Here is a 27180-nt window from a genome sequence, read left to right on the forward strand (position 1 = left end):
CTTGGGCCCATACCTGATCCCTCTGCGGGCCGACTTGCCAACCACATTGAGGCCCCTGCCCAGGTGTTCCAACTCCCAGCCTCCCACTTCCTGCCAGAGTCCCCCAGGCCTCAGTGTTCTCATCTGGGCAATGGGCCAGAGGAGAAGCTTTCTTGGAACTCTCCTGATTCTGAAATTTGTGACACTCTAAGGATGTCCTGGCCTGATGTGTTCTAAGGCTGGGATGAAGAATACTAGGGAGGCTTCAGGTTCCTCGGGGTCTGCCTCTGGTCAGCCAGCCCAGGCAGCACCCATGGGGTCTGCAGTGGTGGGGGCTCCTGGTGAGGACCCCTGACTTTATGCAGCAAGGACTGTGGAAGGGGCAGTGTGTGCCGTGTACCAGGGTCCGAATGTGTGCGCACATGGTCAGTGTGGGGGCGGGCCCCGGCATACGTAAGGGTGTGAGCGTGTATGTGTGTGAGGGGAGAGTGCACATGGATGTGTGAAGGGGCACACATGGGTACAGGCGCGAGCTCGTATGTGGGCACATGTGGCACACCCAGGTGCAGAGTCTCTACATGGCAATGCGGTGGGCGTGGCCCCTCAGGGAGGGTTCCTACAGGAAGGACAGACAGTAGCCCTGGAGAGTAGCTCCCCTCTCAGCCAGAGCCCCGCAGCTCTCTTGTCTTCCCCAGATCTGCAGGGGCCCTTAGCAAGGACGCCCCCACATATGCAGCGGACTCTGCCAACCCAGAGCAACAATGTGTCCCCTGCACCTGCTCCTCTGGCCTTACCACTAGGGGAACACCGAAGTCGGGTGAGAGCCTGAGACCTCTCCTGGCATTTTCCCTCTTGCTCTCTCTTCCCTTCACCCTTTCTGCCCAGCCCTCCACCACTTCCACTGTTCCCATCACAACCCCTAGCCTCATCCCACTGGTCCCTCCACACAGGTGGAGGCCACACAGGTGGCCCTCGCTGGTCCACCTCCACACACGTGGCATATTGCAGCCGGGCCACCCTCTGAACACTAGCCCTGTTAGTCATGGCAGCCCTGGCTCCCAGCGGCTGCCTGGACAACCTGTCTGGCCACTCCTACCTCCCACGGGCCCTGCTATTTCTGGGGAGTCCTCAGAACTGAAGAACTGCTGAGCCCTGAGCTAAAAATTTTGCCATGGGTCACTCCTGGGAGCCTACATAAGAGAAATCATGCCATGAGCTTTCGCCAGCCAAGCTGGGCAGGAAGGGAGTTGCGGAAGTATCCACACCCCAGTAAAAGGAAGGAGAGGAGCCAGGGTTCAGCCTTCTCTGAACTTCCTCAACCTCAGTTTCACCAACTCTAAAATGGGGCTAATAATCCCTCCCGTACTGAGTTTATGAAAGTGAGATGACAGAATGAATACAGCTTGCACCACATGCTTGACACAAAACGAGTGCTTCAGGCCTGCTAGTGTCTTTCTGTCACCCTTCTTCCTGTCCTCGACACACCCCCATCAGAACTGCTCAGTGCAGGGGCCGGTGCTGTGGCGTAGCAGGTAAAGCTGACGTCTGCAGTGCCAGCATCCCATAAGGGTGCCGGTTCAAATCCCGGCTGCTCCACTTTTGATCAAGGTCTCTGCTAAGGCCTGGGAAGGCCTGAGTCCTTGGGCCCCTGCACCTGCATGGGAGACCTGGAGGAAGCCCCTGACTCCTAACTTCAGATCGACACAGCTCCAGCTGTTGCGGCCATCTGGGGAGTGAACAAGTGGATGTAAGACTGACCTCTCTCTCTCTCTCTCCCTGCCTCTGCCTCTCTGTAACTCTGCCTTTCAAATAAATAAATAAATCTTAAAAAAAAAAGAATTGCTCAGTGCGAATTCACTAGATGAGGTGCCCAGGGCAAGCGAGCCATCCGGCACACCAATTGCACCCACGTCTCCTGCTGCCCCGCCCCGGGCAGGAACTCACGCCTGGGACCCCAGAAGCACTGAGCAAGATTGGAGGACTCAAGACTTGAAGCAGAGGGGTTTCAGACCGTACTGTGTAGTTGAATTCTCCTACATGGAAAAATGGTGACAACTAGAGCCTTTCCAGCGGACCAATTTGTGATATATTTTTTAATGCTTTGGGATCACTTGGAAAGGGGAGGGCGAGCAGGAGGGAACCCACAATCAGCTGGGGCCAGGAGCTCTCCCGACTTGTGAGCTACGGGGAGGCGTGGCCTGGGCCAGTGGATGAGGAGCAGCTGAGCGTGGTGGGCCTGGTTTTCAGCAAGCAGGCGGCGCGCGGCATGAGGAAGCGTGCAGGAGCCACTGGAACAGACGGGTCAGAAAACTGAAGACAGCTGCTATGACGTGAGTGTAGACAGAGATGGGAAACGCAGCCTAGGCGCTGTGACGATATGCAAGGGGACTTCGACAAATTCTGGGAAAATGGAATTAAAAGATAATGTGTATTTTCCACAAATTTTTGGAAGCATCCAGGTTTCTATCCACTTAGGAAAGCTGGCCCAGGAAGCGCGGGTCGCGGGAGGAGGAGGCTGGTTCTCCCTGGGAGCACACCAGGGGCTGCTGAGTGTGGCCTTGTGCAGGTCCACATTTCCACCAGTTGCATGATTGGTTTGTTTGCATATATGCTAATATGAGAGGGAGAGACATCTTGCTAGGTGGCAGAGTCTGGCTTCCATGGGACTCCAACGACCTAGAAACACAGGCAGACCAAGATGAAATATCGCAGAGATGGAGACGCCGAGAGTCAGTCAAGACCTGTGCCTAAGGCCTGCCTGACAGCAGCCTGAGAGGGAGTCATGAAGCTTGAGAGTGACGGCTCGGCCAGAGCCGCCAGGGGCTAGTACAATGTCTATTCATTAAACTCCAGGCACTGGGACCTGAGGAGGCGCTGGCTAGCACCCTGAACGGCAGCCAGGTGCACAGCACCGGAGGCGCGGAAACCTTCCTCCCACACCTTGCCAGAGAACCCGTGAGTCCCACACAGCTCACAGGAGTGCGCTAGGTGTTGGCAGAGGCACAGGATGAGGACAGCAGTTTGGCCTAGCAGTTAGGACATCCCCTCCCCATTTCGGAGTGCCTGGGTTGGGGTCTCAGCTCCTGACCCCAGCTTCCTGCTAACAGAACCAAGAAGGTGCAAGTGATTGGGTTCTTGCCACCCACTTGGGAGACCTGAATAGATTTCCCAGCTCCAGTTTTGGTCCTGGGCCAGCCAGGCCATTGCAGGCATTTGAGGAGTAAAGCGATAAGTGGACGTACTCTCTCTCTCTCTCTCTCTTTCTCTCTCTTTCTCTCTCTCTCTCACCTGCCTCCCAAAACATATCAAATGTCCAGTTAAATTTGAATTTGGCATACACAATGAATAATGTTTTTAGTGGATGTCCCACATAATATTTGAAGCATATGCATACTAAAACAATCACTTTTTTAAAATGAAACTGTACTGGGGCATCCTGTATTTTATCTGGCAGCCCTGTTGCAGGGAAGTGAGGATCAAATTTAGGAGGCAGCTTTCAACTGAATATAGGATTGTTAACAGTTCCCAGCATACAATAAGTAGTTGATCTAATAAATCAGTTTATAAATGGGCAAGAGAATAAGCCCACAGGGAAGAGATATGTTCACATAGCTCTCAAATCATCCAGATGCATATTTGAAATGTATACACTTTGTGAAACCTCAAACCTACCTCCATAAATCTATTTAAAAAAAAAAGACCAGAGAGATGGACAATGTGCAAGAGAGCACGCAGAGAGAGCTCATTCCCAGGCCTCTTGCGAAGGCAGCAGAAGAGATTCTCTGTTGTATCAGATTTGGAGTCTTCTTTTTCAAATTGTTATTGATCTATTTGTTTTTATTTGAAAGGCAGGGAGACAGAGACAGAGACGGACAGACAGAGAGCTCCCATCCTTTGCTTCACTCCTCAAATGTCCACAACAGCCAGGGCTGGGCCAGGCAGAAACAGGATCCCAGAACTCCATCTAGGTCTCCCCAGTGTGGGTGGCAGGGGCCCAAGTAGTTGAGCCACCAGCTGCTGCCCCCCAGGGTGCACATTAGCAGGAAGCTGGACTCCAGAGTGAAGCTGGGACACAGAGAACACGACCGATATAGGATGTGGCCATCCCAAGTGGGGTCTTAACAACAGAGCCGAACACCCGCCCCAGATGTCTAATTCTCCATTTCTTTTCCTGTAAATGCATCTTCCTGACAGAGCCACTGTCTGAAGTGGATGAGAGCTGATGGAGCCCCCCCAACCCCCGCGCCCAGTGTGGAGCCCCTAGGCCTACAGCAGAGGGTGCATCTTGTCTGCCAGACTCCCGGCCCCCAGATGTGCCATCGCAGGGATCACAAAGGCCACACCCCTGAGGCAGCCTCTGTTCTAAGGTTCCAGGGCCCCAGCAGCTCCAGGGAAAAGCTTAAGCCTCACACGACTGACTAGATTTATATTCACTGGACAAGCAGCCCTAGGGCAGGCTGGAATTGGTCCATGAGGCCTTAGTGGGATGGCCACAGATGGAGCGAGACCGGCTTCGTCTGTGGGCTCCTTTGCTCTGTGCGGTGACCCCTGCGGGGTCCAGGCATAGCCAGGCCAGCGCATTCTCCAGGGGCAAATCACTCTGTCTCTCCAAGAGAAGGAGGCCTTTGCTAAGGCCCTTTTGTGCCCTCATGTGCTTGAGGCCATTGTAGAACTTAAATACAGGGAACCTTCCATCTTAATTGAATGAGAAATTCCACAGGGAGGAAAAACATGGCCTTGCCTGACAGCCAGTCGGGGGAGAGGGGGGCTAGGCTGAAGGGTGCAACCCTGCCCGTGTCAAGCTTGCGCTGCCTGCGAGCTCACTGGCCGCAAGCCTGCGCCCCACCTCCCCCTGAGTCCTGAGCTCCTGTCCCACCCATCCGGGCTCTCCTGGCCCTCATGGGAGGGTTTGGCCTCCCCAGTTTTCCTGACACTTGGCCCGGCTCTGGCTACTCCTGGATCCCGTCTCTGTCCCCCTTCCAGCTGTCTGATCAAAACCCAGTGAGCCCGCGAGCCTGGGCTGTCAGTGCTTCCACGAGGCCTCACCCTGGGTCCCTTCCCAGAGTGCTGCACCCCCACAGAAGACCCTGGGGGATGCCACAGCAGTGCAGCAGCTGGTGTGAATCAGAGCCGAGGGGAGGGTCCCGGGGGGGGGGGCCTGCAGATCAGAGGACACGGGTCTGCTCCCAGGTAGCACCTTGCTAACCCCGAGTCTCACTCTCCTCATCTGCAAAATGGACTCAGGTCACTTGCCCTGTCCCTTTTAGGAGACTGTGCGGGCTGATGCACTCTGGGAAAGTCAGCTGCAGTGTGGACGTGAGGAGGGGAAGACGGAGAAGGAGTCAGACAAGGGGGAAGAGGCCCGCACAGCCGTGCTCCGGAACCCAGCCCTGAGTGTGCACCCTGAGTCTGCCATGCAAGGTGGGCGCGGCCTCTGGAGAGCCTCCGCCCCCTCCCTTACGAAAAGGCCTCCAAGGAAAGTACCTGCAGCCCAAGGGCTGGGCTGGCCCTCTGAGCAGACAAAGGGAACGAAGCCAAGATGGACCCCCGGGCCTGGCCACGGCAGCCCTGGACGTGGGCATTGCCGGCCGACCCTTCCTATCGTCGCCTCCCCCTTCTCTCCTGTGAGATCCCACCCAGGCCTGTCCTGGTCCCCCGGGACTGGACAGCCCTGCCATGCATCATCACAGCAGCACGGGCAGGTGCAGGGATTTGGGATATTTGGCCTGTGTGGTCACTGGTGTCAGATCCCTCCATGCTGGCAGCCTTAAGACCACGGGGGCTGGACCATGTATGCCCTCCGCTCAGCAGCAGGCAGCCCACACCAGAACCCCCAGACAAGTCAAGACCCTGCCTGACTCCCCTGCTGTGTCAGCTTCCAACTGCCACGTCCATCCCAGCCAGGGGGCTCAGCTGTGCTGCAGCACCCACAGCTCAAGGACTCAGAGCCCCAGACAGACACTGGACATTTCACAGCTGCCTCCTGGATTGGCTCCTCCTCACTCCCTGTGACTGCCCCCGACACACACACACACACACACACTCACACACACACACTCCACCCTGTCCCAGGGACTGACAAAGCAACCTCTGCTCCATCACTCCCTGAGAAACCGCACACACTGGTCTGGCATTTCCTGATCTGATGGGAATCCCACTTCACCTCCCACTCTTGACTCTAGGAAGGCTGAAGAGGGGGAAGGAAGAGAGACAGAGACAGAGACACAGAGAGAGAGAGAGAGAGAATATGACATCTACGTAAGGAAGGAAGAGGGCGCCTCCAGCCTGCTCCCCCCACCCATTCCTCCACCACCAGCAGATGACTCAGCCCCCTGGGGACTCTTCGGCCACAGCCAGAGACATCTTTGACTGTCACAGCTGGGGCAAGGGTGCTATTCAGCAGAGAAGTCCGGGATGATAATCCAGCCTGGCTGGGGTGGGGCTGAGAGCAAACCTCCTTGAGTCCTGGCAGGAGACAGCTTCCTGTTTCTAAGAATCTGGGGCTTTGAAAGGCTGCCCAGCACCCCACCACCCTGACCCGACAGCACTGTGGTGGATCTCAGGACCAGTCTCAGATTTCCCCTCCAGGGCTCTCAGGCTTGCAGAGGGGAAGGGACGTGCGCTGGGGCCTGCTGCAGGAAGTCGGGGGTTGGGGTGGGGGTGCAGAATCAGCAGAAAATCCACCCAACCCACACCATGCCCACATGTTGGAAATTCACAGAGACTGGCCTCTGCCACGCCCTCCCTTGATGGCTCAGGCTGTCGCGGCACAGGTGTGGTTTGTACCTGCTGGCATTTCCCTTCCCTCCCTCATGGATGGGCCCTGGGCTTCCAGGGGCTTAGCAGAAGGCTGATGAGCATTGTGAGAGAACAAACACAAAAATGGCCTGGATCACCCCCTCGATGTGACATTGCAGCTCCCCCCATCAAAGGGAGAGTCCTTCCCCTCCCTTGAATCTGGACTGGCTCGTGACTTCCTTTGGCCAACGGAGGATAAGGCAGAAGTGACTGTTCTTATTTCAGAGCACCTTGCACATTCTTTTCTGTCTTTCAGATCCCTGCACGCGAGACAGCATGAAGCAGGCCAAGTCAGCCCAGTTTTCCTGGCCAAGAACAGCCAGCTACACACGCATGAGTGGGCCCTGATGAGCCCAGACGAAGCCTGAAGAACTATTGAGCATTTCCTGGCAATGGTGAGCAACAGTAAATGATTGTGGTTCTCAGCCACTAGGTGTCGGGTGCCTCATTCCCTCACATGATTGTGATAAGAGATATTAGTACCAGCCCCCAAACCAGCCAACCCACTGCAGGAGGGGAGCAGGCTTGCATGCACCCAACTGCTTCCTCCTGTCTGGAAAACTCCTGAGGGGAGAGAATTCACAGGGGGTGACCCTTGCGTGGAACACCATGGATCAGCTCATGTCTCTCAAACGCATGCTCAAGCATTTTCCCAGGAGAGCACCGGCTGGGGTCCTGGACCCTGTGGAGCTTCTAGGACTGAATGAGATCTTATTCTTTGCGGCAGGATTCACGGAGCTTGGGATCACACAAGCTCTGCCATTTGCTAACTGAAGATCAAGTTACTGAACCTCATTCAGCTCTAGCAAGTTCATGGGTAAAGCAGAGACGATCGCCAAGCTGTTTTGGCACTGGGCTGCTCTGAGGACTCTGTGTATGATGGATGAAGACAGACTCGGGTGGGAGTGACTCAGCCCCTGGGGACCATTTGGCCATTGCTGGAGACATCTTTGACTGTCATAGTGGGAGCAGAGGTGCTATTTAACAGCAAAGCCAAGGGTGATATTCAGCAGCCTACAGCACACGGGGTGCCACGCCCCCCAGGCCCACCCCTACCCACACCCCCAGCAAAGAAGTATCCAGCCCAAAATGCCCACTGTGCTGAAGTGAAGAAATCCAGCCCCTGGCACACAACAAGCAGCAGCGGAGATGGCCACATGGTCCCCTGATTTCCCCCGTCACAGTAAGGCTCAAGGACTTTGCACCCAGCCTGGGGAGGCCGGGGAAGCATACTCATAGCAAACCTGGTGCCAACCATGGCTGGTTCATCTTCCACCCTTCCGTGCACCTGCCCCATAGCTTGGTGAAGCGGGTGTGCGGCTAATCTGGGCAGATTTCGGCTGTAAGCTTGAATTCCAGTCGACTGGGTGACACTGAAGCCCCTGGCAGCCAAGAGGGAGTCGACTCACCAGCTAAGGGCAGCTTCACACGGAATTGCTAGCCTGCTGCGAGCAAAGCCCTACACGTATAAAAATTCACGTTCATCGAATGTTCCAGATCCACAGAGTTAGCCGGCATCCTCTCCCAAGGCATCTGTTTACAAAGGACGAGTCTGTAATGATATACACTGCACCTTCCTTTGTTGACTCAGAAAGCCTTTGGCTTGGCACAAAGTCCCCTGGGGCCATTATTAGTGTCCACAGCTGTCCTTGCCTAGTGGTGGGGACATGGAGGGAAGCTCTGGATTTCCTGCTTTTGGGATTTGGAGTACTACAAGGAGGGGCCTGGTGGAGCCAATTTAGAAGTCACCCCACCAAGATGGCTGCTTTGTTATGGTCATACTTCAGAAAGTCAGCTGACACCGTATCCCAGTCGATCAACTAGGCGGCCCCAGAAACTGTGCGAGCAGCCATGAGCTGAGGGCGAAATGAGCGGAGAGCCAGGACTGCCCTGGAGGGAGGTGGAGGATGGAGAGGCAGAAGTCCCTAAGGGGCACGCGGGAGGGAGGGGAAGGGTCGGGGCATTTCCACAAGTGACCTCGTCACAATTTAACTCCAGGGACAGCTGGCAGGAGAGGGGCAGGCAGTTATCCCAGGCCTGGGCAGGGGACGTGCCCTGGGAGTTGGTGCAGGGGCCGGGACGCAGCTGCAGAATCCCCCACTGGAGCTCTTGCTTTGGCCCGGGGAAGATGACGCCTCCACGGTGAAATCCCTTCAGGCCCATGATTTCACCTGCTTAGAGCCTGCCCTCTGCCGGGGGCCCTGTCTGACTCACTACCTCTAGTCGCTTGCCCCAAGAAGGAGGTTCCAGAAGAAGAAAAGAAGGGAGAGTGATGTCTGCAGCAGTGTGTGCGCCGCCCAGGAGCAGCAGGATGCTAGCAGAGAGGGTGCATTCGCCTAAGGAAGCTTTTCCCTCTTCCCACGATGCCAGTCCCGGAGCCCTACCAGATAGTGGGCCCTTATCCCTTCTTTTAAGACGTATTTTATTTATTTGAAAGGCAGAGTTACAGAGAGAAAGGGAGAGACAGAGAGAACCATTGGTTCACTCCCCCAAATGCCCACAATGACTGGGAACAGGCAAGGTCAAAGCCAGAAGCCTGGAACTCCATCCAGGTCTCACATGTGGATGGCAGGGGCCCCAGCATGTGGGCCATCTTATGTTGCTTTCCCAGGTGCATTAGCAGGTGGCTGGATTGGAAGCGAAGCAGCCAAGACTCAAACCAGCTCCAATATGGACGTAAGCAGCAGCTGAACGCTGCCCCACAATAGCAACCCCACCTCTTATCCCCTCTAAGCCTCACGTCAACCAGGATTGGGAAGGAACAGGTAGCCACTCAGCTGGGAGGTGGCAGAAGCAGGCCACAGAACCCAGCTGAGCTGGAGCTCTCATGACCCACAAGTTCCTCCAAAGCCTGAAGCCTTGTCTTCTCCAGGTAGTGGACCACGCCCTGTGGTCTCTGCAGAGCACTGGCAATGGGTACAAGTCTTGACACCCCTGGTGGGCACACCAGGCTTTGACTGAGGGTTGTCAGGATGAACTTAGTGGCCGTACCTCCTTGCTGGGTGAGGGTTATAAATCCAGGCCCAAAATGTAAGCAAATCTGACCCCTGGGTCCCAGAACTGGAGGAGCTGATGCAGCAGGACACACTACCCGCTGCATCTCCAGGGCTTGTCCTGCCTCTGAGTGGCTGTGGGACTGCAAGTCCCTGCGAGGGGGGCCCTTGGGGGCTCTGGATTGTCCCAGCTCCTGTGTGGTGTTTCTTGGGTTCTTGGAGGCTGGACACGGAGAACACAGGATTAGGAGACCCTCCCTGAAGGCCAGGGGTGCATCTTCTCGCTGTCAGCTCGCATCCACAAAGGCACAGTGTACCTGAATGCAGGGACAGTAGCATTGGAGGCCTGACCCTCACACAGGCCACCTCCAGAGCTGGGTACCTGGCAGGGGCGCAGGAAGTACTGAAGCCAGGGCACTGGTGCTCAGAGTGGGGGCGGGGAGGGAGAGCCTGAGAGGCAAGGGGGCAGCGTCACTCCGCACCCTGAGGCTGGGACAGCATCCACCAGGCCTGACTCGCTCTGTGGGTCTTCCCCAAGAGACTGGCCCATCACTGCTTCCATGGACTTCCGGGAGCCGTGTCTCAGTAACTGGCCAGCAGCTGGCAGGAGCTGGCAAGCAGTACAATACTGAGTCCTGGTCCACTCGCACCAGATATGGTCAGCAAGTGACCAGAGCAGGGCACTGAGGGCCTGAGCTGGAGGAGCTGAGAGCTGCACACCAAGGGCTGCTTCAGACAGCCAGGAGCCCCAGCCAGATCCCGCCAACACTCCCCAGGTTCCCCCAGCACTCCCCGGGTTCCCCCAGCACTCCCCGGGTCCCCCCAGCACTCCCTAGAGCGCTCACTAAGGGGGCACCTCGGGCCGTAGCAATGCCAGCACCTCTGGGAAAGAGGCAGAGCTAAGTGAAGGGAGTGAGGGAGGTGAGAAGGAAACAGCACAGGGAGCAGACGGGAGGCAGAAGTGCACACGTGTCCATGTGTGTCCAAGGGCCTGTGTGTTACATGCAAGTGTTGTGTGTGTTGTATATGTCATGTGTAATTCCATTGTCCATCACTGTGAGGAAATACCCAACATAGGCTACATACAATGGAGGTTTGCTTAGCTCACGCACTGCTCAGTTCTGGTGAGGACTTCCTGGTGGGTGGCATGTGGTGGTGGCAACGGTGAGGGTGTGCGTCGGTGCCAGCGGTCACATCTCCAGCCAGGAGCAGAGAGGACAGTAGAGGCAGGCTTGTTTCTCTATCAATCCTCTCTCACGAGCTCACAGGGTCTCCCAGGAGCTACCTACTGAGAGCAGTCCCGTGGGTAAGGGCTGCCCATCTGCCACCGCTGCCACCCAGGGCACCAGGCCTTGAGCCACAGTGGACCCTCGGGAGACACTCAGATCATACCGGATCCTCAGCGGCGGGTATGTGTGTGTTGTAGATGCTTGTGTGGAGTGGGAAGGTGTTGTGTGTGTTGTGGGCTGGGTGGAGGGGGGACAGGCCTGGGAAGCGGGCAGAAGCAGAGAATGCTGTCTGGAGGTGGACATGGCCCATGCTCTCCCCCCGTCACACTGCAGGGAAGCGGCAGGCGGCTCCCGGTCAGCAGGGTGCACACCCGTCTCGACGTGTCACAGAGTAGGCTGCCCACACTAGCCAGGTAGCACAGAGCACAGCAGGTGGCACAGGGCAGCTCCCGCAGACAGAGACAAACGAGGGTGCTGGGGATGGACCAGCAGCACTCACACCAGCCGTGTCACTTCCCTTCCCCCAAAACGTGCTGGGAGCCAGGCACCTGCTCAGCCCCTGAACCTCACCGCTAATCCCCAGGACAGCCTGGCCGAGCCGTGCTCCCCACCATTCCGCTTGGCAGGCAGGGCAGGTACAGACCTGCTCCGTGTCACACGCAGCCCATGGAGCTGGGTCGAGACCCCCAAGCCTGTGGAGCTGGGTCTAGACCCCCAAGCCCTGCCTCAGAACTCAGCTCATTCTCGTGGAACACGGCCCACGAGGAAGTGCTCTCTGGGCCGTGGACTGCAAACAATGAGTGAAGAGGTGGTGACCTGCCCCCCTTTAGAGCCACACAAGTGGCCACCATGTTATCCTTCCCCAGGGGAGGCAGGGACCCCTCCCACGGCCACACTGCTGGCAGTCTCGGAACCCTGTTCAGTCGGGAAGGCCGGACATTCAGGTCATATAGAGTGTGGAGGATTTCCACATTGCTCACTGTTTTCGAGAAGTTCCGGGCTTATCTCCATTATTCAGAGAAGGGCTTAGGGTTCCATTTCACAGAAGATGAGAACTCCACAAACCCCAAGTTCAAGTTCACTGACAACAGAGCACACAGGCCAGAGTGTCTATGAAAGCAGCCACAGCACCACAGGACACAGAAGCAATGTGAATCTCCAAGCACTGTCCTTAGTTGTCAGGCGGGGGGTGCCGATGGCTTTGGCCAAGTAGCCTGCGAGCCCCCTCCCCGACTTCACCTCTGCAGTGCCCCATTGCTGCACCAGGGCCACCAAGGAACAAGAAGAGAAAAGTGTCGCAGGGTCTGGCGATGCATTGCGGCCGGGGGAGATGGGGACGATCTAGGCAGCAGTGGGAAGGAGGACCTGGCAGTCTGGGTGAACACCCAGGCAGCAGTGAACCCAGCCTTGCTCAGACTCTGCCAGCCTGGCTCAGCCAGCCAGAAGGGATGAGGGGGTGAGGTGGGCACAGGAGCAGGGAAGCCTGAATAGTTCTGAAGACCCATGGAGATACCTGTGAACCAGGTGGTCATAGGGTAGAAATGGCCCTTTTACTGTCTTGGAAGGGCTGCTCTGGCTTGAAGGAATGGCCCCAGGAAGCCCCCCCACCCACCCACTGGACCCCACACCTGCAGCCTGGCAGTCTGTGTTTGGAGCAGCATCGAGGGCCGGGATGTGGCAGGTGTGATGATCCACACCTCAGTCACCTTGGCCCATAGCCAAGGCCAAAGCGGGAGTGGGACTGTCCCTGTCTGCATTGGTTAGGTCCTTTGGGTGGGGGGAGGCTCCCTCCCACCCCCACAGAATGCTATCTGCCTACAAAACGGAGTGGTTGAAGCAGCTGACTCTGACACGCTTTGTTTCCTGTAACATACGATGTGTCTATCCCACGGGACTTTATCCAGAACACTCTGAACCTACAGCGAGTGGTGTTCCATTGATTGGCATTGTTGGGGGAGATCCACACCAGTGAATTTGCTGAGTAATGGAAACATAACCACGGAATCTCATCCTTAGGTATGGAAACCGTTCCCGGATGCTCGCGCTCCTGCAGGGACGCCATGCAGCGCCTCCTCGCTGCTTTCCTCCTGGTCCCCATCACCTCACTGAGTTAAGAAGCAGGATCGCGCTGGACCCAGGGCTCCCACGCATCAGTGCCGCGGCCCCTAAGCCTGTCCTCTTTCCAGCGGTTTATTCCCAATCAGCTGGCGACCTTGAGCTATGACAGAATGAATTCCGGTTCTGGTGGAACTCTTTGTAAACGAAGAATTGGGAAACTATCACAGAAATTCAACACACAGCCAGGAGCTGGGTGCAGGAGCTTCCAGGCAGCGGTGCCAGCGTTTCCCGTCTCCGCTTCACCTCTGCACGCTCAGCCGTGGTTTTGAGCACCCTGAAGCAGGCGTTAGATCTTCGCTCACAACCCCCTCTCCACACAAACACGCCTCTCACAGTTCTCTGGGTCCACCCCTCACTCTGAAAAATGAGATTTTCTTTTGGCTAAAAACCGTTCTCCCACAGAGCCACTTTTTCTTGTGCACTGGGAATGGTGAGCAGGGCCAGGCCCACCCCACTGCACCTGCCCCTCTGAGACCCTAGACCCGAGTGAGAAGCAGCACGAAGGCCCAAGGCTCCCCAGACCCCAGCTGAGGGCAGCTTTCTAAATGTTTATTCACTTATTGTTAAGTTATTTGAAAAGTAGAGTGACACAGAAAGAGAGATTATATATCCCTGGTCCACTCCCCAAAGGCCCACAAGAGCCAAGCTGGGCCAGGCTGGAGTTGGGGTCCTGGGCTGTCCCAGGTGGACGGCAGGGAGCCAGTCAGTGACTTGGGTCATCGTCTGCTGTGCTGCAGCAGGAAGCTGGATTGGAGGTGGTGTTGGGACTCGAGCCCGGGCACTCCAGATGTGAGATGCAGGCGCCACCATATCCAGCCCTGAGGGCAGCCCTAGTGCTGAGCCCGTGCTCTTCCTGTGCCCTTGATCTTAGCCAGGGCAGACCCTGAACGGAGACCGAGGGCCTCAGGCCTCCTGATGCCCAGCTCACCGTTCAGGCCCCAGCGCGTGTTTCAGGAGCAAACTGTTCTGCAGGACTGAACAGCGTGTGCTGCTGAGTGTCCCGGGACCAGACGCATAAGGGAGCACCGAGTCTCTAAAGTTAAGCAGGGGTGGGCGTCTGGCAGAGTGGTTAGGACGCTGGTTAGAACTCCTGCGTCCTGTATCAGAGAGCCTCGCTCAGTTCCTGGGTCTGATTCCTGCTTCTTGCTAACGGGGACTCTGGGAGGCAGCGGTCATGGCTCAAGTCGTTGGATTTCTGCTACTCCCATGAAACCTGGATTGAGTTTTCCAACTCCCAGTTTCAACCCTAGCTGAGACCCAGCCCAGCCCTGGCCACCCAGGGAGTGAACCAGCAGTTGGGGACTCTGTCAGTTGGTCTGCGTGTGTGTGTGTGTGTGTGTGTGTGAAGTAATTTAAAATAAATAAATTAAACAGGTTTCTTTCCTCTCCTCTCTCTTTCAAATAAATTTAAATAAATGAATGAATGAATGAAAATTAAACAGGTTTCTTTGGGCTGATCTTTCCTGAACACTCATAACCCTGTGTGAGTGATGAACCTACAAGACAGGAGTGTCTTCCCTCACAGGGCCTGTGTAAGTTAGCTGGCTGAGGAACCCAGCTCCCTTAGAAAGTGCAGCCTCCATTCACCTCCCAGCTCTGTTCTAAGTAACCATGCGACCTTGAGCAAGCCACCGTCCCTCTCTTAGCTTCACATTCTTCCTGTGTCAACTAGGGAGCCAGTCAGTCCAGATCAGGGACAGTAAGGAAATTCAAATGGAACTCATATGCCAACTTGAATCTGGAAAGTTGCAGCCCACGGGGATGTGAATAAGAGAATCCTGCTGCTGCCTGCAGGCTTCGGGAAGAAGCTGCCGTGGCCAACCAGGCACGTCGGCCCAGGTTCTAGGAGCCGGGCTGGCAGCCCGCGTGCCCCATCATGGCCATCCTGTGTTACATGACCCCTAAGGTCGCCTCTGCTTCCCAGTCTGATTCGAGTGCCCACAGATCCCCAGCCTGACCCTGGCATTGCAGAATTCACAGGGGTGGTGACTGGAGGCCTCTCCCCTCTTGGCATCTGCTTCCACAGGAAGTTGATCTGTTCCCATTCAGTGGCACCCTGGGACCCTGGGACCCTCTGTCACCTGTAGCTTGGTCCTGGATCTCCACTTTGGGGATGCTGTCCTTGCTTCCCCCCACACACCTGAACTCAACGGGTCCTCAGGAGTACACAGCCTGGAGGAGAATCTGGCATCCAGGTTTCAACCAGTTTCTTTCCTAGGAGATCTGGAACACGGCAAGTTCCATCCACTCCCAGGTCCCTAGAGCCAAGTGCTGAACTGTCCTCATGCTGGATGTGTTCCCGAAAGTCAGCCCGTCCTGAGGTCAGACCTCTTTCCTTACCGGATAGTGGTCCCCGAGGCCACACAGGGATCTGGGGGAGGTGCAGATGCCCCCTGCCCACATCCATTTGCTAGGCGGGGCTCTCTGGAGGTAGTTTATTTTCACATATGCCTCGGTTGCTTATTAAAGTTTGAGAAACATGAGGCATGGAGAAATCTGTCTGCCGAGCTGGTCAGATCAGGACCCTGTGTTGACAAGGCACGTCAGGGCCTGAGTCCTGATGGAAGTGTCAGTTCCCCCGACCTGCCCTCTCTCCCGGCTCACCTGTCTGTGCACCCGGCCGGCTGCCCCTCCACCTCCCAAATCTGCTCATCGTGTCACAGGTTCTAGAAATCAGAAGACGGAGGACACCCAAAATGGCCTAAATCCAATCTGCTAGGGGCAGAAGGAAAGAGGAAGCAGTGGGAAGTGAAAGCAAAACGTCCAGGCCTCCTTTTCACCCTGGCTCTTCCTGTCGCTATAGCTTCATGTTCCAGAAAGAACCTCCACTGAACGCACGGCTCCTAGGGCCAGGGAAAAGCTCCTTTGTTGCTCATTACTCTACCATTACCCACGTGGCTGGGGTGAAATGGATACTTCATAATCTGTTGGTTGGTTGAATGGATGGATGGATGGTCACATGGATGGATGGATAGCTGAATGGATAGATGGATGAACAGGTGGACGGGTGGCTGGAGATGGATGGATGGATGGGTGGGTGGATGGATGGATGGGTGGATGGGTGGATGAATGGATGGATGGGTGGATGGGTGGATGAATGGATGGATGGGTGGATGGGTGGATGGATGGATGGGTGGATGGGTGGATGGGTGGATGGGTGGATGGGTGGATGGATGGATGGGTGGATGAATGGATGGATGGATGGGTAGATGGGTGGATGGATGGATATTGTGGGCATGACAAATGGCAACTTAGAAAGAAACCTGGACTCTCGTCCTGGCCTTGGAAGAAAATCATTGTCAACCCCTCTGAGCCTCTGCTTCCTAGGAAGCAGTGACTGCTATACCCGCCCCAACTCCATCAGAGGGAGTTTATGGCGCAGACAGAATGACTACGAATATGACGGTACTGCTTGCATGATTGTACAAATGTCAGAAGTGATGGTGGTGGGGAGAGCAACGCTGAGGATGAAGGAGTAGCCAGGATGTTGGAGAGCCCACGCATGCTTGCACGCGGATGAGAAGGCTTTCCATTTAGGCTGCCTTACAATGAGGCAGCCAGGAGGAGGAACACCCTCAGCACAGGGGCTACCCAGCAACATCCCCCCCAAATGATGGGCCGAAGCCTGTGGGTGGGCCCCAGGATCCCCTGGAGAAAGGGGCCCAGATGGCCTGGAAGCAGCCCCTCCTGCAGGCAGGGGGTTCATGGAGCCCAGGCATCAGAGCTGGCAGACACCACCGTGAGGTCCTGCAGTGCCACCCCCTCATTCTACAGAGACAACATTGCAGTCTTCTTGGCACCAATTAATGAAAGCAACTCCTCCAGCCCCAGACACCTCACCAGGCTCGGCTGAAACATTTATCACATACAAAGGAGGGAAAATCATTTTTCCAAGAGGCAAGCGCACAGAGATGCATTAATTAATTACCTCGAGGGGTCCTGCCTAAACCACAGGCATGGAGCGAGCGCCTGGGGAAGTGCAGGGAAGCTCTGAGAGGAGGCAGGGGTGCCCAGCTCACACTTCCAGAACAGGGGCCGCGGGGCTGGTGTCAAGATTTTCTCTCTGCATTTTAAAGCAAAGCTTGTTCTGCACACAGAAGCAGAACTGAGGAAGCTGGAGGCCCCAGAGGCTGCTGTGTCCACTGGAAGCAGCAGAGCCACTGTGGACAAGGTGCCAGTGGCAGCCTGGATGTGCCTGGGCAGTGCCATCCCCTCCCTATACATGTGTGTGCACACTCATGCGCACACATACACACACACACACACAGAGTCTGCCTAGTGCCCAGAGCTCTCCAGGCAAGCCAATCTGTGACCAGTCATTGACATCCACTTTTGACCATGAACTTCCCACCCCAGGATACTTTCATCTCCCAGGAGAACTTACAGTGGAACTCCCCTTTCTGTGCACTTGGATTTGGGGCCTAGAAAACAGCCCTGCTGTAGATGGGGTAGGAGGAGTTCCCCTTGCCCCTGATGTCACTTCCCCCAGGCAACCACATTCTCCCACCCCAGAGCCCAGCACAGGCGCCTGCATGGGGAGCAGGGTCTAGAACGTGCACCAGCATGGGCCGGCCTCCCTCCTGTCAGGGCCTTTCCCACCTTCAACTGAGAGATTGAACTGAGCCCGGGAGACCACCCTGGACAGGTCTGGGGGCAGGGGCTGGGGACCACCATCCATATGCAGCAAGGGGTGACCGGGGCTGACCCAGTCACATGTGGGCCTTGGCTCTGGGCTGCACCTGTCGGGGCAGGAGGGTCCATTTCCCAGTTCTTGCAAAGGAGCAGAATGCAGCAGCAGAAGAGCAGAGATAGGGATGAGTCCTTTCTCCCGGGAGGCTCTGTGTCTTCCTCAGCGCATCTGAATGTGTGGGTTTGCTTATGCGGGAGGTGTTGTGTGTGCACCTGGGTGGTAGGGATGGGGAAGGTTCTAGGGGAAAAATTCAAGGAAAGACCAAAGGGTTTGGGAGAGGATAGACAATAGAGGCCAGAGGTATTTCAAGAAAGGGGGGGCTCTCAAGCCCCAGCCCTGGCAGCAGAAAGCCCCTATGACAAAAAGGAAGAGGAATCACAAGTCACAAATACACATGCACCTGTGCACATGTGTGCATGCACACACACACACACACACACACATCCTGCAGGTCCACAGCAAGACTGGCCCCCATAGAAGCCCCAAAGGAGGCCTTAGGCCTCTCAGCTGCTGGGACTCAAGTCCACCCTCCAGTGCCCAGGTGGAATTCTAAGCAAGAGGAGGGGTCAACCAAGCAGAGGGGACAGGGCTGGAAGTGGGGCCCGGACAGTGGCCTTGGACAACAGCTCTGCTCAACCAGCTCTGCCTTGAGCTCTCTCTGGCAGGAATCTCTCGGTTTCACCCCCAGCTGCTTTTGCCAGCTGTTAAGAAAACAGTATTGAGAACTTTGGAACAGGGCAGAAGGGGGTCTGTGTGTCCTTTCAAAGCCAGGCTAGCACACTGCCTCCCGCCAAGTGTCAAGGGCAACATCACTGCCGGACTTCCTGCCGAGCAGGGCCCAGACTCTGTCACCATGGAGATGTCACCACTGGGAAGCTGACTCAGCACCCGATTTTTGTCCAGTGGAGAACGTGACACCAAGATTACGGTGTACTGCCCTGCTGGACATTAGCCAGCTCTGTATCTAATGGAACAACTTATCCCGGCATGTTTTTCCATCACCGGTATTTGTATACAAACAGCCACGTGTCGCTAATGATGCATACCAAGTAATGCATGTTAGGTGATTCTGTTGTCGCGGAACACCACAGAGTGTGCTTCACAGAGCTGGGGGACAGTCCTCTACACACTCGGGCTCTCTGTTGTATACACATGGCCTAGCCGACTGCTCCAAGGGCCCCAGTGACCAAGGTAGCAGAATAAATCAAGCAAAAGAGAAAACGATACAGTCAAGAGACATTGTCGCACCAGATGTCTGAGGCCGCTGCTACAATAAAGCACACAGCCGTATAGTCAATGTGCTTTATAATTAGCAGTAACGATAATGATAGAAGTATAGTTTAGTAACTTCACACATAAACCAGCAACATAGATGGCCATTGGCATCACCACCACCAAGGCTTAGGGGCTAGGCGTGACTGTACGTGTCTTTGCTATGCTTCTACATGACTGAGATCACAGTGCATTCCGCATCACTGCTAACAAGTGAGCAATGCACTATGCGTGACGTCATGACGCTGACACCATGGTGGATGACAGGAATTCCCGGGAGCTGTCATAATCTCATGGGACCCCCCCATCCTACACGTGATCCGTCACTGACTGTAAGTCATTGCATGGTGCGAGACCATACTTTCCCCCCTCCCCTGTGTTCTTTTTTGAACTAGCTGAATGATCCTGCTGGTTCCCTCATTAGCAGTTTAATAAAGCACTATGTGTTTGCAAGGAGTTATGCTTTGGCTGTTTTTGGAGTGCTGACTTTGCTGCTGTCTTGGACAGACCCCCACCGTCCACTTCCACCTCTCTGGATGGAGCCTGATGTTGTCTCTGTCTTGGACACCCAACATCTGGCCCGCATCCAGCTCACCCAGCCAGCATCTGTCTGAGCCTGGCTCGGGCCTTCAGCCTGATCTTGACCTCGCACAGAAAGAAGAAGAAAGGCGTGGGGTGGGTCACGTGATCCAGCCCAGCTGGCACAGCAGGCTGGGATGTGCTTGAGGTTCCAGATCTGGGGTGGGAGGTTGCTGGGAGGGAGGTGTCTCAGGTTCTGCTGTCTCCTCCCCAACACAGAGCCAGCACACATGCTCCATGGGCCTCCCTTTCTCTCCCTGCGCACAGAGCAAACGACACCTCCGTGGCCTCATGGGGCTGCAGTGGCCAAGGGAGGAGACTGAGCGATGGAGGCTGCTGGGAAAATCAGGAAGCGGAAGATGCACATACACCCACAGGATTCATGGGAAAGGCATGTCTTCACCTTCTGCAGCACGTAAAACAGCCCGTGGGAAAACAAGACGGACAGGCGGTGGATGTGCTGATTTCTAAAACGTCAAGTGCATGCAAGGGGAGGTATTCCTTTGTTAAGAAAAGGAGGAGATAACAAGGCTGTCTGTGAAAGCCACAGGTGTGCAGACCCCAGTCCAGCAAGGGCCCAGGGGGAGCTCTGACCATTGGAGCAGCCCTGAGCAGGCCCTGACAGCACCGAACCCGGGGCAGGCTCCTGCAGGGCCCAAGTCCCTGCCCAGCCTCCAGGAGGCCACAGAGGATCGTGCTGCCAGGGACCAAGCTACCCAGTCCCCAGAACCTGCGTGGTCCTTTAAAGGTCAAGGCCCCACCTGTCCAAGCCAGTCCTGGCTCTCTGGGATGCCCAGCACCACCCACAGCTGTCTGTCTCCCGCCGCTGGCGCAGGGCTCCTGGGGAGGGATGCTCTGCTGGGGCTGAGCGGAACCATGGGCCAGAGAGCACGGAGAAGTGCCTGTCTCCAAAACACCTTCTCCCTGCTGCAAGCCGCCACTTGAGTTTTGTTCCTGAGGTTTGAAAATACACTCTCCCTGCAGCCCAGAGGGGCTCTCTGGAAAAAGGAGGGTCCTGAGTGGGGGCCACACACAGGTGCAGCTGACACCTCTGGGAGCACCAGGGCGGGGGGCGGTAACCGTCTCTGCCTGGCTAGACAGGCGTGGACGAGATCCCTCCGTGGGACATGCGGTTAGTGCCAGCCAGGCATGGAAGGTTCTGGAAGGAGGAAGAAAGCAGAGAGCATGGAGTGATCCTGGCCTAGGTCTGTTTCCAGGGGCTGGGCCTGCCTGTGGCTTCAAAGGGGAGACCACAGGATTAGCAGAGTCGGGATGGGAACTGGGCCACGGCCACAATCGACAGAGGACGTGCGTGGCTTCCCCCTATGTCTAGTGGACAGGAAGGGTGACCCCTGCTCACCTCTGAACGTTGCTTCCCTGTACTCAGTCCACGGGTGGAGTGACAGCATCGTCCCCGTTTTACAGGTGGGGAAACTCAGACCTGGCCGACGGCCACAGCTGAAGCTGACATCACAGATTGCAGTTTCTGCTTGGTGAACCCAGACACAAGTCAGATCCCAAGTCAGCCAAGGAGAAAGGCAGGCAGCCCCCTCTAGGCCCTCAGCCACACAAGCCCCAGGAGAGGGCCCCGGTAGAACCAGCAGACTTCAGAGCCCCTCAGCCCCAGATTTCCCACGTCACGGTGGGGGTAAAGGGAGGCAGAGGTGAGGCGGGCGGGGGAGGGCAGAGGCGCAAGGCCCTCTGCTCCTGATGCACGGTGAGCCAGTTGCTTAACCCAACAGCACAGCTCACTGAGGGAGGCAGCGAGACAAGAGGTCAGCAGGGATTCTGGGGCAGGGACGGCCTTGGCCTTGGGAACCTCATGTCTTCTCTCATACTCCCGTGCTACTGAGAGGAGGACACCAGGCAGGGGTGAGAGTAGTGGGACAGGGACCCCCGAGCAGGGCAGGCACACGGATGGCTTCTCCAGGTAGAGGTTTTATCACTGATACTCAGGGAGCCTCAAAGCTTCTCAGGAAGGGGCCCTGAAACACAGCCTTGGCTCAAGCTCCTGCTCCCCCGTGTAAGGAAGCCCCAAGTGGCTTTGGACTTGGGAAGGCCATGAACTTCCCAGGTGGCTGGCTAACCTGTGGCCACCTCTGGAAAAGCTATCCATTCACAGCTGGCAGTAAGCACCCAGAGAGAAGAATCCTAAAGTAGCTGAAAGGAGGGGCAGGACAGGGAGCCGAGGGCAGTGCTGTTGGCCAGGCCCAGAGCCCAGATCACTGTGTAAGCCCAGGCAGGTCACTTAGCCCCTCTGGGCTTATTCCTTCATCTGCAAATGGTTGGGGCAGGGGGCGGGAGGTGTGGAGACCAGCAGAAGCCTCTACAGTCTGGGAGGGGGCGGCAGGCACAGGCCTGAGGAGAAGTGGCCCTTGGTCTTAGGAGATTGAGTTGTTCTTGGGAGTGTCAAGCTGAGTTTAAGGAAAGGGTCTTGTGTTTGTCAAAGCAGGGATTGGAGGGCCACCTAGCTTAGAAGCTTCTGGATGAGATGCCCCCAGAAGAGCATGCAGAGGGGTTCCCTGGACTCGGCGGCTCGCCAGGACAACGGCATCTCTGGCACAGAGGAAACCAGAGGTTGGGTGGCCGGGTGCTTCCAGCAGGGACACCTGCGCCTCCAGGCCTCCCTACACCATGTGTCCTGGGGACCACATGCCATCTCCAGTCCCCTAATGGAGCAGGGGAGCCCTGTGCGGGACCCTGGGGTCCCTCCCTGTCCCTGTGACGCTTGTCAGTCCCAGCTGCTTTTCAGCTGAGCAGTACTAGGGGACAGGTGGGTGGCAGGGTAGGCGCCCAGCTGCAAAGTCACCCCAGCATGCCACCCCAGGCCCCCTAAATAAACCTTTCCAATCTGGGTGGGGATTTGTACAAGGATGTGTACAAAGCCCACCACTCACCCTGCCCCTCCCATGGTGTTCAGGGGGGACGAATGTTCTGGAAGCTGTGCCCCAAGCTGGACAGTCCAGAGCCAGCTTACAGCCCTGGTGCTGGTCCTAACTGTTGTGAGGCTGCAGCAGCCGCCCAGCCTGCTTCTTCACCTGTAGAATGGGCAAAGGGAGAAACCAGGGTGTGGTGCCGTGCAGATACAGGTAGGCCACCTAGGGGACTGTGTGAGGGCCTCAGCTCACTGCTAAGCACAATGACCTTGAGCTTGCTCCTCCAATACAGTTGATTAACGGCCTGGGGAGTCACTGGGAGCATTAATGGAACCTGCACTGGGATCCGGCCGAGAGGTTTGCTCTACTGCCAGCCCCAGCACCATCCTCATCTCTCATCAGTTGCCAAAACCCACCGCCATCTTCCTAAATGCCCCTTGACCCCAGCCCTCTCCCCATTGCTGCCACCTCCCTTGGGCAGCCGCCTGCCCAGAGCCTCCTCTCCATGTATGATCAGGCCAAGTCCACCCCCTCGTACCCATAGCCCTAGACCCGGGAGCCTGGATGCCACACCCTGCAGAGACTGGGCATTCCCTCTGCCCAGAATGTGCTCAGCCTGGCTCAAATTCCTCCCCAGCCCACAATGCCCCCAGTGGCAACCCCTTCCCGAGCCTTTGTCTATCCCCCGTGCCTCTGCCCTCAGGGTTTCCAGCCTCCGTGGCATCCCCGACAGCTGGCTTCATCCAGGCCTCTCCCTCTGCCTGAGACCCCACGTCCACCCCCACCTTCACCTGACAACTGCTGTCCCTCCAGTCCCCTCGCACAGTGCTTTCTCCTCTGTCACTGCCTGCCCAGGTCCCGGGGAAAACAGCCTCCTGCGGCTCTCAGACAGGGACTGCATGCCCAGCCATTCTGGGGCTGTGATGACATTGCCTTCTGCTTGCCTGCCCCCATACCATGCTGAAAAACACACTCCTTGTGGGTCTAGCACAATGCCTGGTGCACGGGTCCAGTGAACACAGCCGGAGGGAGGGACGGACAGATGGAGTTAATGACAAACCTCAAATGTCCTAAACTTTATAAAATACTCATTTCATTAGAAGCTAGGCTGGAGATGTAACCTTAAAAATGTGATTCATTTTATACCTTCTTAAGGTTCTTTATAGAAACACGGTTACCATTTAGCATAACCCAAAGTCAGGCTGTGGGCTGCTGAGGGGTCCGGACACCACACAGCGTCTCGGTACCCGTGGACTGTGCTGCTGCTGCCTCCCACCGCCAGCCTGCTCCCTGGCCAGGGGCTGGGGTTTGCATCTTTGACCCTTGCATGGCCCCTGCAAATCGACAACTTAACCGGGCTTGCCGGGTCAGCTTCCAATGAACTGACTGAAGCACCAGGACACATGTACTTCCAAGCCCCAGACAAACCGTTGCAACACCCCTTACCACATGGTCTACCAGTCCAGGGCACAGGTGGGGACTGGGACCCCATCAGGGGGACTTCAAGAGACCCACAACCAAAAATGCCATCAGTCTGCACCTCCCCCACCAGGAACTTAAGTCAGCACTCAGCAGGCCAGGGCCAGGCTGTGGCCCCAGTCACGTCCTGACTGTGTTATCCTGGGCATCCTCCTTAACCACCCTGCACCTCAGTTTTTTCATCTGTAAAGTGGCCGTGTGAACATTTAATCTCACAGAGATTCTTGACCCAGAGAAGGGATCCAACCCACGGCAGTCCCCACCATGCTGTGCGTTTAGTTTTTAGCAAGGACAGGAAAGACAGATGACCACCTTGCTGCAAAGCCAGGGCCTGCCACGGGCACAGAGGGGCGCCTGTGGGCCCCCGAGCCACAGGTGAGGGTGGCACTGAGTATCCTGTGCTTCCTGGGCCTGCTCTCAGCGAGCAGCCAGGCAGATGAGGAAAAGGGAGCCAAAGAAAATGCAGTAACTTGCCCCAGATCAGTCTCGCTGCGGGCTGGGACTAAGCCAGTGTTGCTGCCAGTGCTTTCTTAGTGCAGGGCCCAGAACTGCGACCACTACAGACGCTTGATGCAAGCAGACTCCATCGTTGCTACGGCAGATCAAGGGACACCCAAAATTCCTCTGCCTGCCGTGTGACTCTGTCCTGTAACACGGTCCCCTCCTTTCCTGTCATGTGCTCTGTGCCTTCATGGAAAGTGCCTGGGCCCCAGGAATTGTCCTCCAAACGCAAACTCCCAGGCTGCAGAAATCCATGCAGCCACTCACACAGCAGCGCCCTTAACCCCAGGCAGTGAGGAAACGGAACCCAGCACGGGCCACTCGGATGAAAGGGAAAGGAAGTGTCCAAAGTCAGTATGCAGACGAGGCCGACGGGAGCAGGACAGCGTGGGGCCGGGGCAGCCTGGAAGCAGCTGGGGGCTCCGAGCGCAGGCAAAGTGGGCAGGAGGCAGGAGGAGAGCCAGGGGGACTTCCACAAGTGCCAGAAGAGACGGGGATGGATGCAGAGCAACCAGCCTGGCAGAGCAACCCCAAATCCCCCAGGCCAACCTGCTCGCCCTACCTTTCCCTGGACCTCCAGGTGGATTAGAAGTCCCTGGGGGTCTCTCTGGGGTCCGGAGACAAGGGACATTCAGGAGGGAAGCTGAGGGGGCAGTGGGGCAGTGTAGCCCTAGACAGACACTGGGCTCTCAGTGCCAGCACAGGGACTCAAGGGACTTTCGGCCCAAGGCCCAGCACCAAGCACCTGCCCCCATTTCTGGGCCATGCAAGTTCACTGGGGGTCTGCAGCCCAGGAGGACCTGGGAGGGGTCTCCAGTGATGCCAGAGTTAGGGTGTGGGATCCCCAGCCCCACCCAGCTCTGCCCTGCACTGTGCCCCCTGCACTGGGGAGAGAAAAGGCTGGGGAGGAGAATTCACATGTCCTATTTGTTCTTGCTTTGTTTTCAGTTTGAAAAATCAAAGAATTAGAGCAAAAGAGATGCACACAGTCCTGGCTGGGGAAGGGGACTGACATGTGCAGCTTTGTGGATAAACTTGCAGGCTCCGTGCTGAATGGAATCCAGCACACACAAAAGACACCTGCCACACGGCTCCACTTCCACAGGGGCCAAGGGCCAGAAAGGGGAAGAATGGCCAGGGGCTGGGGCAGAGGGGAGTGCGGAGTCCCTGTTGACCAGGGACAGGTTCGATTGTGGAAGATGAGGAAGTGCTGGGGAGATGGCCGGCCATGACTGTGGTGCCGCGAGGGCGGCAGCCTTGAACGCCACTGCATTGTGTCACAGATGGCAAGGGCAGATTCTACCTTCTACGTAAATGGCCACAGTAAAAATTAATTAAAGCTCCTTTTAAGAGGAACAAAGTCTCCTGCCTGGTGCCCGAGGTTGTGCGTGCCCAGTGCAAGCTGCCTGGGGCCTGGGGGTCTTGTCCATGAGGATGACCGCAGAAGCAGACCCTTGGTGGGGGAGAGAGGCAGGGAGAGGAGGAAGAGGAGCCCTGCCAGGCTGTGCCCGCTGGCACCGTGGGAAGAAAAGAACACCAGGAGTAATTAGACACACGAGGCCCTGCGCCTGCCATGGGAACCGCAGCGCGGGCGCCACACAGCCCCTTTGTGGGAGCAACTGTCCTGCTCCAGAGAGCCTTCTGTGGCTGCCAGAGGGCTCCCACGGGGGCACCACGTGGGAGGGGTCTGCAAGCCGAGCCAGCCCTGGCTCCACCTCGCTTGGGCGCTGAGCCATGCTGCTCTGCTTCCCCCACGTGTGTGGTGCCGATGACAACACCCCTGCTCCCTCAGGGCTCCCCGGAGGGCCACATCCTGGCCAGAGCCACAAAGGGCCGGTTCCCCACGTGTCGCCCCCCAGCTGTGCTGTCCCTGGGGCTCCTGGGGGAGCCACTGCTGCAGTGCGCAGCCCTCTGTTCGCATCAACAGGGGTTTACGAAGCTCTGGAAGTCCACGTCCAGGCCCTCTGCTATCTCCTGCTACCACATTTGCTGTCAACTGGGCCATCCAGGGCAGAGACACCACTGTAGGCACCTGCTCTCTGGGATGTCCCTGGCTAGGCCAGTCCTTCTGTCCAGGACCAACACAGCGGCTCAGGAGGCCAGGAGAGAACCCACTTCCTGCAGGCCGCTCGAGCCCAGTCCCTCAAGTCCACGCTGGCCCTTGCCTCCCTTATCCGCCTGGCAGGCCAGCTGTCTCCCCGTGACTGCTAGGATGAATGACAGAGACGGAGCCTTGGAGAGCAGGGGCCAGGCTCGGAGGGCGTGAGCCTTGTCATCGTCCCCCGCCCTTGCTGAGCACTGGCCGTGGCAGGCCAAGTCCCTGGAGGCCCTCGGCGGAGATGGCGCCTTGCAGGCTGTGGGCCCAGGGCAGGAGGCTCCTCTGCTCACCTGGGTGTGCGGAATGCGGGTGAGGGGGCCCTCTCTGTACCCCTGGCGCACACATACACACACACACACACACACAGCTTCCGGTTTCAGAGCAGATGGTGCATTCAGAGACTGAGGGAAAGAGGGGAGAAGAGGGGGTAGGGGGCACAGGAGTAGAAAAGCCCCTGGAGGCTTCCTGGACCCCACACGGCCCTTACATAACAGCGCTGACAACATAACAACCCCGACCAGTTGCGGAAGCGGGCCAAGTCGGGCCCTCGCAAGATGCGCTGGGCTTA

The 27180-nt window shown here is 56.9% G+C and overlaps 1 protein-coding gene and 1 long non-coding RNA gene across 2 annotated transcripts in view; one reads left to right on the plus strand and one right to left on the minus strand.

Moving 5' to 3' along the window:
• Positions 1–27180, minus strand: part of ARK2C (arkadia (RNF111) C-terminal like ring finger ubiquitin ligase 2C) — a 110931-nt gene that overhangs the window by 47441 nt on the left and 36310 nt on the right. The window lies entirely within an intron of this gene.
• On the plus strand, positions 2185–7206 carry LOC149123731 (uncharacterized). The gene is made up of 2 exons (XR_016215125.1): positions 2185–2309; positions 7034–7206. It is a non-coding gene; the product is annotated as an uncharacterized LOC149123731 (long non-coding RNA).

This window comes from Oryctolagus cuniculus, chromosome 10 (assembly GCF_051225735.1).
Source record: "Oryctolagus cuniculus isolate XC-2025 breed Fujian yellow rabbit chromosome 10, ASM5122573v1, whole genome shotgun sequence".
Lineage (NCBI taxonomy): Eukaryota > Metazoa > Chordata > Mammalia > Lagomorpha > Leporidae > Oryctolagus > Oryctolagus cuniculus.